The 14,588-nt window shown below is 41.9% G+C and overlaps 1 protein-coding gene and 1 long non-coding RNA gene across 6 annotated transcripts in view; one reads left to right on the forward strand and one right to left on the reverse strand.

Annotated features, from left to right (window-relative positions):
• The window catches only part of Gpc6 (glypican 6), a 997,624-nt gene that overhangs the window by 496,897 nt on the left and 486,139 nt on the right, over positions 1-14,588 (forward strand). The window lies entirely within an intron of this gene.
• LOC103693782 (uncharacterized) lies at positions 2,108-13,332 on the reverse strand. Of its 4 annotated transcripts, XR_010058042.1 has the most exons (7): positions 13,019-13,332; positions 11,256-11,942; positions 9,345-9,707; positions 5,663-6,431; positions 5,202-5,306; positions 4,442-4,593; positions 2,108-3,371 (listed from the first exon to the last, which is right to left on the reverse strand). It is a non-coding gene; the product is annotated as an uncharacterized LOC103693782 (long non-coding RNA). The 4 variants fall into 4 exon arrangements; XR_005494416.2 differs by having other exon boundaries at positions 2,108-4,593; positions 11,256-11,460; XR_005494415.2 differs by having other exon boundaries at positions 2,108-4,593; positions 5,663-9,707; positions 11,256-11,460; positions 11,834-11,942.

A 14,588-nucleotide genomic window follows, 5' to 3' on the forward strand; every position in this document is an offset into this window, starting at 1 on the left:
GCCAGTCTCTTCCACATTTCCATAATTTGATTACTTAGTACGTCTGTTAGACACAGTTCACTGAAACCTGTAGAGACCTGATTTCTAGGATGATGTCCGTGCCTCTGTCATAAGTACTGCCAGGCTGTCTAGGAAGAGGAGGAAGATGCAGCCTGTAGTCTGTCTTTTGCCTTCTGCTTCCCTACTTGGGTACTTTTCACAGAAATAGACTTCTGGCTGTTGAGAAGCAATTTTTACTTGTTATCACTCATGGGCAGGGCTGGACTTCAAACAAACCTGCTCATTTTTCTTTGAATGAGCTCTAAGTCCCTAGAGCTGTGGTCCCTCTATTGAATGAAATTATCTTTCATTCGAATTCTAGTGTTAAATTTATCTTCCAGTAAACGATGGAATATCCTATGGCTGGTGAGATGGCTCACTAACTTCTCTTTTCTTGTCTTTGATTTTCCTTAAATGTTTTCATTTACTTTTTAAGAATTTCATTCACTGCACTTTGATCATGACCTTTCCCATCTCCTAACTCCTCATAGCTCCTCCACTCTCTACCTACCCATGTTCAAACTATGGAGTCCAATTTGTGTTGACCAGTACTACTCTTGAACATGGGGACACCCCTGGAGTGTGCCTGATGCACCCAGTGTCATTTCACTGAAGTAAACTGCTGTTCCTTCTTGCTGATCTGTCAGTTAAGATTAGATCCTTGGCTAGAGGTAGGACTTTCTACTCACTCAGCTTCTCCTTGATGGAGATTTGCCTGTCCTAAGCTTGTGTGAGTGTTCTGTATGATGTCATTGTCTCTGTGAGTTCATATGTCCATCATCCATGTTTTATCTGGAAAACAGTTTCCTTCAACTGATCCCCACGTGTAGTTCCTTTGTCTCTGCCTCCTCATCTTCATAGATCCATGCCTTTTGAAGGGAGGAGTATGATAAAGACAGCCAATTTAGGGTCAAATGTTTAAAAGTCTCTTACTCTGTGCAGATTGTACAGTATCGGATCTCCGTGTCAATTGCCATCTGCTACAATTGTAGAAGCTAAATTTTACTACTGTTGAGCCTCTGTACATGTCTTCCATTCAGGATATTATCACTGGCAATAGTCTAAAATGTTTGGGGTTGTCCATGAGTCCCCTTTGGCCTGTATAACATATTCTTTGCACTGGGATTTTTATTTGGTAGCATATGATATCTAGATTATGTATTCTATCACACCCAATGGTAAGGTAAGGACATTTATGCAGAGGACACAAGTTTGTTTCCCAGGACCTAGGTCAGATGTTGCAAACCTCCTGTAATTATTTCCAGGGGATCCAACCACCTGTTTTGACATCTCAGGGCGCAGAAGACCTGTGCATTCTCTCGAGCACACATACACCATGTTAGCGCTCATTCCTGATGCTGTTTACTGTTCAAGACTCTTGTCCCCGCCATGAGTCAATGATGAAGGAAACTAACACACCCTGTTTATTTACACTGATATCCGAATGTGGTGTTCCCCTTACTCATCATCTCCTTACTCCTGTAACAGCTTTTGGTGTCTCCTTGCTTTTGGCTCATCCAGAATACCACATAATCAGAACTGTGCAGAACACACCAATTTCTGATTGCCCGGTTTTACTTAGCGATCTGTATGTAAGATTCTCATTTATGTTTTTGACTAGATAGCTCATTTCTTTGTAGAGCCAGGAGGTATTGTATTGTGCGGATGTGAAGCAATTCATTTATTCATGCATGCATGCATGTCAGGAGTTTGTGGATGCTTCTCAGTTTTGACAATGATGAATGGAACTGCTACTTATATTAAATGCATGGTTTTGCGCAGACATGGATTCCAGTTTCTTTGGGAATGTATCATGGAGCACCATGGCAGGATCTTATGGTAAAAATATGTTTAATTTGGATAGGAACTATCATCCCGAGCAATGTATCCTAGCCTGGTACCACTACTCCCAGCATTTTGCCAGCAGGAGCATGAAGAATTTGATGTCACAGCTACTTAATGAAATTGAGTCCAGTCCAGGCTATAGGAGACTCTATCAGAATAACTGATAACCATTAACTAATAACTAAATAACTATTATATACATGTGCATATAATGTACGTGTACTTTCTTTTTTTTTTTTTTTTTCGGAGCTGGGGACCGAACCCAGGACCTTGCGGTTGCTAGGCAAGCACTCTAGCACTCTACCACTGAGCTAAATCCCCAACCCCCCCTTTTTTTTCTTTCTTTCTTTTTTTTTCGGGATGTACATATACTTGCACATGTATATACCACTTCCCAGCCTTTAGGTTAAGATCAGATGTAAAGCAGCTATACTATTCTTGACTTCACCAATGAATCAAACTCCTCTTTTTCCAAATAATTTATTGATTATGTCAGTAGTCAGTATCCTGGCTCTTTTGCAGCTGTTTTGTCGAATTATTTAATTTTTACTTCTATAACGACTCAAAATGAAACACTTCTTAATCATTTTTTATAACTCGTATGTCCTTTTATTGACCAACGATTCATTTTTGATGGAGTTGCTTTTTCCTTATTGTTCTTTTTATAGTTCTTTGTGTAGTTTTTATCTTAATTATTTATCATAGTTCTTCAAATAGTTTTTCTGGATCTGTGGCTTTTCTTTTTGTTGTCTGACAGTGTACTTCCCAGAGAGGAAGGTTTTTGATGTTAGTGAAGGCCAGCTGATAGGCCTTCTCCTTTGGTGTTTATTCCTCAGACGAATGCAGATATTAGTGAGGATGTCCGTAGCCATGCACTTTCACTTCCTTTCTGTACTTGGGCGCTAACAAGCTCCATCAAACCCTTCTGTGAAGTATGAACTCCCAAATAATCCTGCTTGGCTAACATGGAGGAGTACTGCCAGACTGATCAGTCATGGTGTCATTTGTCTGCACTCCCATTGCAGTACAGGTTTAAGGCCACCAGAGAAGAACAGGGACCCATATGCCCTTTTTTCCTCCACAACTGACCATGAACAGATCCAGTCCCGTGGAGTCACATTGGAGTCTGCCACAGGTGCTATAAAACGAGAGTTACATTGTTTGAAGTCCCTAAGTTGATGTTTTGCAGAATTTTTCTACCTTCTAGGGTTTACTTCTTCTTCTGACCTCTCTTGTGTGGTGCATCCTGTATTTCCAAGTACTTGGGTAAATTGTGTCATGATATATATGACTTTCTAGGTTCTTTGTCTCATTACTTTGACAAAAGGATCCGAAGGAAGGAAGGGGTTGATTTTAGTCCATCGCGGTAAGAAGAGAAGGCAGTGAGACCATGAAACAGCTGCTCACGTCACACGTGCAGTCACAAGCTAGGAAGTAATGATGGGTGACTGTACTCAGTTGACTTTTTCTCCTCATTTAGTCTATGCCTGCAGTGAACAGAACAGTATTATCTATGCTTGGAATTGTTTCTACCTCAGGTATCCTGATCTAGTTCATTGTGTACAGATGTAATCAGATGCTTGTTTTTTGAGTGATTCTAGATTCAATTGAAATCTAGAGCCTCTAATAAACCATGGGATTCTCCCTCAAAGCTTCACACAATGGCGTCTCATGGCTTTCCTACATGGACTCTAACTCTGCCTCCCACAATTGGGCCTCACTGCTCTCTGGAAACTGTTTTAAGTAAGACTCGGAGACATCTTCAGTCTCAAACTTTTGTGTCTATGAAACCAACTGTATGGAATGGACCATATTGGCATGTTGTGTGGAAAACTAAGAATGGAGCCTACCCCCTAGTCAACAGTGCACTCGCCTCAATGTGTATTCCAGGGTACACAGATGGCAACACTTCTCTAAATGGTTGTTTTGAAGGTAATCCCTTAGACTGCATTCTATGACCAGGCTCTCTCCTTTCAAATGAATTTAATTTTTCAGAAGTTGGAGCCATGGTGTATGGGGTTTTATCTGCAGGGCACTTTTGCTGTTTTCCCTGTAAAAAGGAGGTGATTTCTTTGACAATTAATCTTCCTCAGCACCCATCTTGACTGAATCTTTAAATGTATCTATGTTCCATTTCTCACCAAGATGCATATTTTTAAAAAGTCGTTCTTCCTGTTACTATTACTAATACACACACACACACACACACACACACACACACACACACACACACATATATATATATACATGAAGTAGTCAGCCATGTTATGGACCGAATGTTATCCTATCTTTAAATTTCCTCCACTGAGTAAATTAATCCACTACTTTTAAATTCAACCCACACAAGTTCTCAGGACACCAGCAGAATGTAGCTAGATTCTTTACCAGAATGTAATACAAATGCATTCCTGCCCAGTAATTGATAGATTCCTAGTTCCTCTCTGAAAGTTCATGAGCTAGCCCTTTGCTGGTCCACATTTCTTTCAGTGTAATTGCCTTCTGAGTTCTGACCAGAATGTTCCCTTAATCTTGTCCTATAGTATTGAAAGGCATTTACCCCAAAGCTTCAAATTCTTCCAAATTCCTCCTGCAAACTTGTTCCAAAGACCCAGTGGTCACATTTTCGAGTATACGTCAGCAACAGCACACTTCTTGGTTCCAGTGTTTGTTGGCTGTACTGGCTGGTTTTATGGGTCAACAAGACACAGGCTGGAGTTATCACAGAGAAAGGAGTCTCAGTTGAGGAAATGCCTCCACGAGACACAGCTCTAAGGCATTTTCTCAACTAGTGAACTGGTAGTCTTGGGTTTTATAAGAGAGCAAGCTGAGCAAGCTAGGGGAAGCAAGCCAGTAAGTAACATTCATCCATGGCCTCTGCATCAGCTCCTGCTTCCCGCACTGTGTGAGTTCCAGTCCTGACTTCCTTTGGTGATGAATAGCCATGTGGAAGTGTAAGTTGAGCAAACCCTTTTCTCCCCAACTGTTTAGGGGAGTAAGGAAGGGTCTATCTAACTCATAATCTAAGGCTCTTCTCATTCCTGACAAAGATGTTATGGCGTGAAGAGCATAAAACAGCTGGAATAATTACATCTGCATTCTGAAAGGAGAGAGGAGTGAGTGCTTGTGCTCTCAACCTCTTCCCACCTCGATTGATGTAGACCAGTCATTAATGTAAATAGTAATTTCTCATTGGCATTCTAGGAGGCTTTTTGTCAAGGTGGCGATCAATATTGACTCTCACATATGTTCATGCTGTGTGGGTCATTCTATCTGATGAAGGACAGAGGGTGCTATAGCAGAACTATAGCAAAACTCACAAGGAATGAAGAAATATGTGATTGGATCCTAATTCTTCCAGATACTCCTCCATCACAGATCAAGCATCTTTTTGTGACTTCCACACCAGATTCCTTGTGCCACAGCTTAGAGAACATAGTTTGCAAGGCAAAACAAAAAACATATTTAGTAGATTTGATAAAAGCATAAGTCACAGAAGAAAAAGGAAACCAACTAACTGCGCTATCTCACGGGTGCTGTTTGCCAACGGCTTCTGATTACAAGTTTTGTTCAATATATCCAATATTAAAATGTTACCAATAAGAGGTTTAGTGTCACACACCACTAAATTAGTAACCACCCTGTGCTTATCACTGACATCATTCTTAATCTTTATAGTCTTCCACTTTGGTCACTATGAGAAGGTTTGTGAGATTTATTTCTATTGGAATGGGGGAAATAGATCACAATAAATTGCAAACGCATCAGGGAGTTTACTCACCAGCAGCAGGAGAGAAACAGAATGAGTTTTCATGCAGAAAGCAATGACAGACTGAACAAGGCACACTGTGGGAGGTGGCGCACCATAAAAACACCAGAGGTGTGGAGCAGGATTTGTTCCTAGTCAGCTGTGTCGAGCCCTGTGTATCTGACAGATAGTTAGGGCTTGTGCAGATGTTTTCCAGAATAACTTGATCAGGTTGCAGCTTGTCTAGCGAATAATAAAGTGATGGCTCTGTCAGCTTGTGCAAGCAACACACAACACATTAATTTATTTCCTTTAACTTAGAAAATTTCTTTTTTTTATCTTTATTAACTTGAGTATTTCTTATTTACATTTCAATTGTTATTCACCTTCCCGGTTTCCAGGCCAACATCCCCCTAGCCCCTCCCCCTCCCCATCTGTCTGGGCTTCCCCTCCTCATCCTCCCCCCTATTACCACTCTCCCCCCAACAATCACATTCACTGGGGGTTCAGTCTTAGCAGGACCCAGGACTTCCCCTTCCACTGGTGCTCTTACTAGGATATTCATTGCTACCTATGAGGTCAGAGTCCAGGGTCAGTCCATGTATAGTCTTTAGGTAGTGGCTTAGTCCCTGGAAGCTCTGGTTGCTTGGCATTGTTGTACATATGGGGTCTCGAGCCCCTTCAAGATCTTCCAGTTCTTTCTCTGATTCCTTCAACGGGGGTCCTATTCTCAGTTCAGTGGTTTGCTGCTGGCATACGCCTCTGTATTTGCTGTATTCTGGCTGTGTCTCTCAGAAAATTTCTAAATAAAGAAAACTGAAAATTTGCACCCACTTTCAAGACCATTCGGAGCTATGCAAAAACAAAAAAAAAGAAATGTTGAAATGGAAATTCACTTAAAATATTGGAGATAATCACATACTATTCATGGGAGTACTGTTAAAATTTTTAGGTCCTGGAGATACATACATATTAAAGAATATAGTTTATGTTATTGAGTGTTCCAATAGGAAAGTATTTTAAACGAATTTTCCATGTATTTTTAATATGAAAGAGATAATTAATCCTTAAGTTTCTCTTTTTAAATTCCCCAAATGAAGAATTATAAATTTAGGCATTAGACAGCTGTGACATGAGAATTCTTTGTATGAATTTCAGGAGGACATGAAGACCCCTGTTATTTTCTGTTTAGTAGACGAGATGCCGGGACTGAAAACATTCACATTGTTTCTCATAGACGAGTTATGCATGACTTTATACAGTAACTAAACTAGAGGTGTAAGCACATTATGTTTCTTTGTTTCTTGATAGTGTAGTTTTTGGGCAATATCCAAATACCTTTAAAAGCATAGTATTTCGTGTTTGTCCATCAGTCGCAGAGTATGCATGCACACTGACCTTAACTGTTTCCAGAATAGTCAGCCACCAGAAATGACTAACAGGGGTTGAAAAGAAGGAACTCAGACTTTAGCTCTCTGGAGCATGCGTTTACACCTTTGGTGTCACAGCCTGGCCAGTGTTGTCATTTCCCACCTGAAGGGCATTACTTTTGCTATTGCTAGTTTGTCGGGGTGTCACTTGATAAGTTCCATTTCACTTGTTTCTCTTTTAAATTGGTGTTGAGCACAGAGGGAGGCATGTTGGGAAACAGTGAACTGAGAGGAATGTGGAGTCAACCGTGTCTGACTATCCCCCTAACTCAGACTAAGGGAAAGTTTACCTTTGCTGCTCTGAGCCTTGCTTCCCCACTAGTAAGGGAAGCAGGCCCTCTAAGAGCCAGTGCCTGGAAGAACTTGGACCACCATGGAGCCACTATCCTTGGCGTTCTTGGAATGCTACTAAACTCACTTGAATGCACTCTTCGATGATTATAGGAGTTTGGGGAGGGGGTGTTTTTCTTTTTTACTTTTGTTTTTTGGTTTTATTTGGTTTTTTTTCAGTTTTTGCTTTGTTTTTTGGATTTTTTTGTTTTTGTTCGTTTGTTTTTTGTTTCTTTTGGCAATTTGGATTTTAGAAATGACAGCATAGTGAAAGCAATACGCTCTGGTCCCTTGAAGTTCACCAAGATTGAATCAAGACAAATGTAATTCTATCCATGTTGAAGTTTTCTTAAATTTCCTCCCACAGTAAGAACTAAATGCTATTTCTAATGTATTTAGGATGACAGCCACAGAATTTTCAATCCTCACATCAAAGTTTATCTGGCATCCAGGGAATGCAAGCAAGGCTAAGAATAGACGTTTCTCCTTAAGGGGAGGTGTCACTCCCCCCTCCCTCTACAAGTTCATATTCTGTGGCATATAGATAGAGTGGGGCTATGGAGAATGGGAAGAGCTTCAAGCCATTGTGTCTGATTCAGGTAGTGGGAAAAGTCAAAAGGAGATTGCTTAACAGGAGTAAGGAGGAATTTATGATACCAAGGCCCCAGAAAAGCTTTAATCCAATTCAGAATCTCAGATCTGAAGATAAAATATAACTCTTGTCTGCGTCCTTGGGAGATGTATGTATGTGTGTGTATATATATATACATATATACATATATATGTATGTATGTGTGTATATATATGTGTGTGAGCTTAGTTACTACACTGTATAAGGGGGCAAATGCAATCACAGACCTTCCTAAGTAATACTCCTGTTGACAGTCATTATTCCCTCACGGTATCAGTGTGGTAACTGATGTTTGCTTCTCTCTTCTTTTCTTTCCTTTGGGACCTACGACCTTCCAAACTATTTCTCCCCTGCCTTACCGTGACTGTGCCTAGACAAAGTTATTTTCCATATTGGAGAGCAAAGGGCTGTGGCTCCCTGTTCCCTATCATTCACTTGCTGTATGGTCTGTGGCCCCAAGAATGAGTCCTCACACTCTGTGTAAGGAGATGATAAAATAGTGGCTGCTGTCTTTCAGTACTTGCCTTCTTTTAGTCAAGGTTGTGAGGCAGGAGCCATTAAGAAGCATCGGTCCCCGAGAGGCAGTTAGAGAATGGGGTGGGAGGAATACCACAGAACTCAGGATCACTCCCAAAGCCCTGACACTGGCTTCGTTTGTCCCTGCTCACTGAGATGGCTGGAGCTTTGGGAGCTGCAGTGGGTCATATTCACTGTCCCCTTGCCAGGATGGCAGTTAGTGTAATAGACAGAACTTGACATTTCTGTAGGAAAGATACCCGACCTGGTTAAGTGAGTCGGGCCGGCCCAACCTAACTGTGAGTAGTCCCATCCCGTGGATTAGGGTCAGAGAAGACAAAACAGCTATGGGAGCTGACCACTGAGGTTCCTCCTCTCATGTTTCCCGAATGCAGACACATAGGACTTGTATCTCCATGCTTGCTCTGCAGCAAGGGACTGTGTGTTCAACCCGTGAGCCCAAGCAAACCCTTTCTCCCTGAAAACATAAAGCACAAAGCACCATTTTCCCAACTCTATGGATTACAGGGAAAGGTCTGCTAATGGACTGATTAATAACCGAAGCTTTTTCCACAGACAGGCTCTGTAAATAATGTATTTAAGGAACATGACACACATATTATCTATTATCTATTTCAGTCATGTTTTTCTTTTTTTTCTAAAGAAACCAGCTTGTTCATAGAGGCAAACATATTTTCTCTCAGATCCTTTACGTTAAAATTCACCGACTTTGGCATCACACTGTTCAGAACTAAAAGAACTGATGCTTATTTCTGTTACCCATTCATTAGTCTAGAGAAACAATTACCTTTTACCACACTAAGCCAGAAGCTTGGTGGTGTTTCTTCCAGGATTTTAATATTCTCCAAGAACATCCTTCACACACTGTATCTTAATGCCAACAAGAAACCAGATGGGCAAGGCTCACAGTGATCTGAACTTGTGGGTTCCAGACACAATGGTGCCTGTCATCGCCGAGCTAGAAATGTCACTTCGATCTTCTTGACGTCGAGATCCTCACTGTCGATGCGTGCCTTTGTGTCAACAGCGCTGCTCCTGGCGTGTGTACGCATTAGTATTCAGTATATGAATACTGTCTATGAACAGGCAAATCGAGTCTTCCACTAATGTTCTGAGATATTTAAAGTGCCCTGGATTAAGAAGCGGCCTCCTGTAATGATTAGAAACATTTCAGAAAACAATTCTTGCACTAGAGAAACAAAAAGGTAGTCAGTACTAGTGGGGGAACAACGTCCTGATTCTAAAGTATCTTCCCATTGTGCCTTTGATGTCTTGTTGCCGATATTGTGAGCTGTAAACTTTATGAGCAAACACTCCCCAACTTGTTTCTTTTCATATATATATTCCAAGTTGTCTGCCATCATCATTACTTGAGCACTGTGCACGAAGGTAACCATCTTCCAACAATTCAGTACACCACCGCACTCAGTCATATACACAGGACAAGACCGCGGATGTGCTCTGTCCCTTTCCTGTCTGAGAGGGGTCTGCTGAATCTCCGTTCTCTGAGGAACAGTCCTCCGAGATGAAGTCAGAGCTGTGCCCACTCCTGCAGCCCTCGATGACTGTCCTACGTAATTAGTTCTGCACTTCAGCTGCCTGCATTACTGGGCACATGATTAAGCTTAACTTCTACCCAGCAGAACACGAGCCGTTCTATAATTCTCCCTGCTGCATTTCTATGTCCTGCCTCAATGACCATAAGCATTTCTCATAAAGGGACGGTTAGCCTCATGCTCATTTCCTCCAGACTCCAGAGAATTTAACGGAGCAATGATATCCAGTGTTTGTTAACCACGTCCTCTAGGCCAATAATGTTATTTTATCCTCTTAAGGTCCAAGTTCGAGTGTTACAATTGCCACATTGTCCCCTTTGCTGCAGAGATGGCAAATCCACAGCACAGGCTGTGCAATGAGCTGCACGGAGCTGCAAAGCCAGTGGGAGATGGGGTTCAAATTCACTTCTGTCATAGACCTCTAGCCGCTGGATGTACAGTAAGCGCCTGTGTGCTATATCCGCAAAGTACGCACCCGTGAGCTATGTCTTCGAAAGCCAGATCACACATACACACGGTTGCTAACCTGAAAGAACTTAGGCTTTGATGTACTTCAAAAGTACTTGGAACTAATTCCGTAGTTTCTTTACTGTAAACATACAACCGCCACCCCACAACACCCCAAAGAAAGAATGTAGGCTCTTAAATGTCATAAATGGTTACAGCATCACTTTTGGGTTCCAGAAGGTGACACCAATCACTGTTAAACTCGACCAGGGACACGTTCTGGAGGATGTGGTTTGTGAAAGTTCCCTGGGAGCCTTGAGAGCAGCCTGTAAATGCACTGTGTCCAAGCCCTCCTCCTCAGTTGGAAGATAAAATGGCTATTATAATCACGGCCGGCTTCATGTTCAATGGAACTTACTCTCTGGGAAATAAATGGACAAATAAAAAAGTGACTTTCCCATCTACTGTCGATGATAAATGTCTGACCTACTTCGGGACCCTTCTCTTGGGTTCAGCTCATTTCCATGCAGCCAGGCCTGGCACGCCAATAAAGATGTAGTGCCTGGAACAGCTCTGGTTCTACGGATTAGCACTTCTGATCTGCTGACACGCAGCGCTCCCTCCACTTAAGCGGCTTTCTGGCTACCTCCTTGTGGATCTGATGGAAGGATTTAGGGTAAAGCCAGGGTTACAACCTCTTGTTGGTGAGATACAGCCGTTGATGAGGAAGGTAGCAGAGAAACCGCGTCTCTGTGGTCCGGTCCGTATGGAGCTTGCTCTGCGGGACCAAATTGTCCATTACATTTTCATCGAGCCTCATCAGGCCGTGTGGTTATGAAGATATCTTCTCATCACGTCCATTGCAATTCGCATTTCTACCAAGTCGACGTTTTCCGTTGCCTGTGGCAAAGAGGACTGATTCAAAGGCAGAAGTCTGTTGATTTGGGGACACTACAGTAAAGGTGGGACTGGTGAATAATTTGGGAGAACTGGACTGCACCGTGCTCTCTGCGAGCCTCACAGTGTTGATTAATTCCGACTGAATTGGGAGATCAGTGTAGATAAATGGGACACTCTGAGGTTACAAGATCTGAATTAAACCAAAGTCTTAGATTAAAATGGCGTACATGCCGCAGATAAATAGAGCACGTGAATCGAAGCTTCACAGTACTTGGTGGGCACAGCCTCGGAGTCCTCGGAGCCTGAATCAAGGGCTCCGGGTCTTCCTACCCCAGGGGCTGGGGACTCTAAAAACAAAAAGCAAGGAAATAACCGGGTAGTTTGTAGAGCCTGTTATTTTCCAGCGAGCTTCTACTTGCTTTCCTGAAAGCAAGGTTCCTTGTAACTCCAGTCTAGATGTCATTTAGTTGTCCCCGACAGAACTGCAAAATAAGCACCGCGAAGCCATTAGAAAGAAGCTCCTCAGCGGAGAGCATGAATATAAAACACCAGCGCACGGAGGAAGCCCATGACCTCAGGAACGTAGGCTGAGGTGAAGACACCAGACAGCCATGTCCCTCACCGAAGGAGATTCTGTTCATTGCTTTTTAAGTGAGACTGTTTCAAAATTTTTCGTTTACTCGAATGAACAAATAGCCTCAACTTACGGAAGAACTCAGTGTAATAGAGAAACATTTTTTATAGCGTCGGTGTTATGAGCACACTTGTATTTGAGGAAAATGAACGAGGTGGGGATATGACGCGAATGCATTCTATAAATCGTGACATTTTCAAAGAATATATCTAATCAGGAAAAAAAAAGTTTATAGAAAACCTCGAGCATTTCATACGTCTGCTTGATGAGCCTCACTTGTTCTTGTGGGGCACATTTGTGAAGGCTGGATACAGGCTAGGAGCTGGGCAGGCCAGGGATTGTGCCAGTCTTTAGCCCCAAATGCCAGAGAAACTTTAAAAAAGATGGTAAATAAATAAATGTGAAATGAACGCTAAATAAAGCATCATTTCAAAATTTATTGAGAAAGTTAAAAAGGGGAAGGGACTCTATGTCTGTGTCCACAGGGGATCTCCGAATTGGGAAACTATTCCATGCATGTGAACATTCTTCTGAAACCTTTGCCAATATCTTCCCAATGGTGTGGATCAACCCCTCGTCATTATGGTACTGACAGGAGACGTCATCATTGCGTGGTGACCCGTTTGCCTTCCTCGTTCCCTATGAGGTACTAGACATGATTAAGACTTCAATAGAACTTACTGTCTTGGGAAGGCAGAACGACAGAATAGAAAAGTGAAGGTTTTTTTTTCTCATCTATTGTCAGTGATAAAAATCTGACCTACTTTAAGACCCTTCTGCTGGGTTTAGCTTGTTTCCATGCAGTCAAGCTTGACATAACAGTAGTCATGAAGCACTTTAAACAGCAAAGCATTCTGGAAACTATCGATTGTGCCTTGCGCGATCCCAGCATAATTCTGCACAGTTGCATGGTACGTTGCTCACCGGTGTTGAGACTTCATAATGGAGCCTGAAGAGCGGCTCTCCTTCAGTCTTCCACTTGCATGCAGAATGAGCCGCAGCAGGGCCCAAACCTTGGTTGTGGGCCACACTCTGCTCTGAAGCGTCTATGGGTCTGAGGATCTGCGCAGGAAAGCAGGAAAAACAGTGATAACATTTGCCATTGTCTGGCCAGTCCTCTCCAATTAGAAACATGCAAACCAGAGTGTAACGGCAGGCACTGCTTAGGGAACAGCACATCCTTGGAGTTCCCAAGGAGTTTCATCAACTGAAGGCTATCTCCAGGTTCCAGGGCTATCCAAGATTTGCTTGAACTTGGGGCGTGGCAATATTGGATTGTGTCACAATGCCTACCCATAGGGCCCCATTATTAGCTAATCTATCACCGAACCTTCCCACATTGTTCTTGTTTGAACTCACCTCTTGCTCTTTGTTTCCTAGAGCTTGATTTTTTTTTGTACAAATGAATATTTTGGAATAAAACCCAAGTCCTAAGAACATATTACAAATTTTAAAAGTCTACCCTGAACAATCATATCCTCTTCTGCTTTTTATTTTCTGACTTAAAAGTTGTGATCAATTACAGTAAATATACAATTTTTAAAAATAAGTTGTATGTGGGGAGATTGCTTAGCTTAAATGTGCTTTTTTTATATAGAATTTTCTAGTGGAATGTTATTTTTCTTGATCACAACATCTTAACTTTGGATGCTGTTGCTACTGAGACCCGACTTGGCCTTGTAAATAAATGTAAGTGATACCTTTTCCACCCAGCAATGTAAATAGTACATTCGAATCTTTCACTTTCTCCTCCTTTTAATTACTAATAACATTGCTAATAGGAATGACAAGCTTGTATTTTTATGTAACACTCAGCTTCATAGGAGATCAGAGCACAAGCATTTAATGAATTTTCAGTGCATGAAATGGTACCAAAGGCATGCTAAAATGATTAGGCCAATGCTGCCATTATGATTATGCCATTCTAAGCATGGTGTTGTGTTCAAAGTCCTTCCTCTTACAGATGTAGGTAGGAGAGAATCACAGAGATCAGTATACTTTGTATGGTGGTTGGCTCATTCTTCAGATCCCTTCTCTGAGGGACAGACCAGGATAGTTTAGTCGAGCACACATGATTCTCCATCACATTCAGGGTCTACCTGCTACCTCACAAAGGTTGCTGGTAATCAGGAGGAGGGTTACGTCACAATGTCAACAGGCACTCATATGGTCTGCAACTAAAATTCAGGGATTCATTTCTTCAGTGTCATTGTCAAGACTGGAGATAAAGATTCTTCTTAAAGAGCTCACTACAGTCACAGAGCAATCAATTGAAGATTCCATGCCTGGCTTCACAATCACATGGTTCCCTGTAGCCATCTGTCGGGGGAGCGCTGGCATCTAAGTATTTCAAATGGAGGTCAATCTGAAGTTTAAACCAGTAACTTGCCCATCACCTTTCTCAACTAGAGGATATGTTTCACTTACTCAGCCTTCAATGCTTTTCAATCGTTGATACAGTTTTGTGATTTGTGTTATGATGAAATAAAAGCCA

Source organism: Rattus norvegicus, chromosome 15 (genome assembly GCF_036323735.1).
Source record: "Rattus norvegicus strain BN/NHsdMcwi chromosome 15, GRCr8, whole genome shotgun sequence".
Lineage (NCBI taxonomy): Eukaryota > Metazoa > Chordata > Mammalia > Rodentia > Muridae > Rattus > Rattus norvegicus.